The sequence below is a fragment of the Dermacentor andersoni genome, chromosome 1, assembly GCF_023375885.2.
Source record: "Dermacentor andersoni chromosome 1, qqDerAnde1_hic_scaffold, whole genome shotgun sequence".
Lineage (NCBI taxonomy): Eukaryota > Metazoa > Arthropoda > Arachnida > Ixodida > Ixodidae > Dermacentor > Dermacentor andersoni.
Window position 1 is genome coordinate 352,929,475 of NC_092814.1, and position 3,440 is coordinate 352,932,914.

Genomic DNA, 3,440 nt, shown 5'->3' on the forward strand with positions numbered 1-3,440 from the left:
CACAAAATAAGATCGATGAAAGTGATAGCAAAATTATGCAATGTTTCTTTTATAGATTTTGGACACGACCTTTGACGAGTATGTAGATATTGGGCCTGGTGACACCATACCTAACATGGCCAAAATAAAAGTGCAGCCTGCCATGTCGGCTCACCCAAATGAACAGTCAACATCACAGGCTCAGCAGGTAGTGGGAAATTTCACTTTGGAACAGAATACTGACAACTGCCTTTTACTTCTTTTGAACTAAATGACATATTTACAAGAACAATCCTTTCTCTTTGTGCAGCCTAATCAATATTTTTTGCTTGTTATAGGGATCTGCAGAGAGCAGTGCTCTTGCACAAGACTTACCTTCAGCCATGGATTTTCTTGAACTGTAAGATGTTTTTACTGAAGTATTCATTTTCTGTGTAGTACAGCAGCCCTCAATTTCTGCTACTTGATTTGACATTCACTGCATATTGCAGAATGCCATCTTTGTGCCAGTTGTTATAATAGTGCAACTAATCTGTCACTGAATGTACCAATTGCAAGCATAGACAATAATAGGGTACTGACACATCAACTTTGTATCTCGCTTTTTGATCTATCAGTGATTGACCTAATAACTACTGTGTTGTAGTTGAAGTCCTTGCATGTGCAAAAAATCGGCGAGCATTTTTTTTCATTGGTTGGCATACTCACTCACTCACCCACTGACTCATGCTTTCCTTACATTAATTTCACAGGCATGCAGTAAAGCTTTAGTGAGTGAGAAAGGTATGAGTAGACATAGATATTAATGGGAGTGAGTGCCGGTGAGTTTGTGTGGACATATTAGTTAGAACTGGAGTGAGTGCCTGTTAAGTGAATATGAACAAAAGTCAGCGACAGTGTTTTTGCGTGGAGTTCAGTGACTATCAGTGAGTGCGACTGGAAGTGATTATGTATGTGAGTGAGTGCCATTGAGTGGGTACAGATATGATTATCGCCGTGAGTGGGTACCTGTAAGTAAATAATGGAACTGACTGTGAGCACGAGTGCATGCTGGTGAGTGTGGGTGGGTGTAAGTAGGAATGTGAGTGAGTTCACAGCATGCGAAAATAACGGTTAGCAGCTATGAGTGAGTATTGGCTTATGCTGCCAACATAAGCCTTATTTAAGGTGACCATTTCCAAATGCATACAAAATGGAGCATTGCTTCTTGCCATAAAATGTGTTTGCAAAGCATCCCTGCATGTCATTAAAATATGTGGTGATCAAGAACTGCTAATATGATCAGCCTGGTCCTGGGTGGTTGCAAGCCACATAACTGCCTTGATGAGAGCTGGATGCATGGGGCATAAGCCATTATTCCCTCATTCACTCGACACTTTCCACCCTGGGTGAGCTTGGTCCTAAATAGCTGGTATTTCTAACTTCCCTCTCTTTCCCTCTTTTTTCCCTCCTTAGTCCCCTGTTTGTACCATCACAAGGTGCAGCGCTCTTCCTTTTTCTCACCTTCTCTCCCATATTCCATTGTCTAAAGCTTATGGCAAGTCCATCACAATGGAGCTTTAACTACTGTTTTGACCCTTGCATCAGTGATACTACATGACCCAATCTCCATATTTTTGTAAGTTGTGAAGAAACCGGGCACCAAGAAACTTGTTGGCTCTGTTTGAATTCACGTTAAAGCATGTTATAGTTTGTGATTTGTCATGTCTGAGGAAATGAGATGCACTTCAGGTGTCATCTGCTAACAAAGCAAAAAAGAGTAAGACAGATTTTTTGTCAGTTTTCTTTTAAACCGTGACTAAGGCTATTTTTAGGGGCAAACATTCTACGAAGTTCTGGTGAAACACTGGCATTTAACTTATTTTCCCAGTCTTCCTTATGCATTACAGGACAGAACTAAATGGGAGACTTATGTCAATGTTAATGCGAGGAAGTGTTGCTGTTGTGATGGTGTGTTAGAACAGAAAATGTGGTAGGTCTGAAAGCAAAATTACCGCATGCATTAGATAGTTGAGATTGTAATTTTCGAAACAGTGAGGCAGTCTTAAAATTCTCGAGAACATCTCTTCGGCTCAACTGATTTCACTTGTGCTGTTACTACATGTTCAGTAGAATAATGAAAAGCTGATCTGTACAATTAAAAATGTAATCACTGATCAGTCAAAGCATTCTGTTTACCTAGAATACAAGGACAGGTGCAGCCACTAAAAGCCACTACGAGGAACAGATTAATAAGGTAGCTAACCCCTAATTGAACCACAATAAGTAGGCAGACTAAAGAAAAATCTTTTTGTGGTAGCATAATAGGACATAAGTGCAAAACTTATGCTAAAAACAAAAATAAAATTGCCCTACATGACATAAAATGTAAAAAAAAATACTTGTTTCTATCAGCAACACAGTTTTAACAGTTGCTCAGATTTAATTGGAAGCAACATAGTATGTGCTAAGGAAACCATTGTCTTTCATATTTGGTTGTTATTGCCTTGAACTGAACTTTTGTTTTGCATGGGCTGTTTATTTTCCACTGAACACTATAAAGTATTGTCTATATTTCATATGAAAAAGGGTTGTCTATACTTCTATTTTCGCTGCCAGCTAGATGTTTTGCTTTGGTAAGCTATGTCATAACTTGGTTCAAATGAAAGTGGCTTGGTAATCACTTTTTAGGCCCTTGGGCTCGGACGATCATGGATCGTCATTTGTGCTCCCAAGTTTCGGCGCTCTGCATAATACAATCAGCAGTGGGGAACCCCTCACTTCGTCTGCACACAGAAAGGTGGTGGACATCCTGTTCGGCAAAATGCTGAAATTCACTGCGTAAGACAATGCTCTCAATTTCCTGTCCTGTAAATTTCACACCAACATTTTTAATAGCATTTTATCTGTATATCAGAACCATACAGGTTCTTTTACTGCATAGTACATAATTATTTCCTGCATACACTTGAAGGATGTAATGTCTTCATACTGAGATGTAATTTATGAAATCTTTAACTTGGAGTGTATTATTTTTAAATTGTTTCTACTTAAAAATGAAAACATTGTGCATAAGAAAGGCTGTATCAAATGCTTTCTCTGTGTTCTACAGAACGCCAACACAACAATTCTATGCAAAGGTAACCTTCCAGCTTCTGGAGAAGTACCCGCACCTGGCAGACGTTATAGGGACTGTAGTTGTAAGCTTTTCTCTATTTTATAATACTGCATGTTGATCTACAGGGGACATAATCTCAATATGCTACACTACAAGGCCAGTTATTGGACTTACATCAAGTTGTGTTCTAAATGTTTTTTGTTCTGGTACTTCTGAATAATGTCTGCATGCATAAATAAATGAAGAGTGCACCCTCTGAAAAATTTGATGCAGTGAAATATGCATTGGGCGCACATAGAGATGCAAACTAAACAATAACTTTGAAGCCATAAAAGGAAGCATAAAAACAATTCTCCCAGGAATT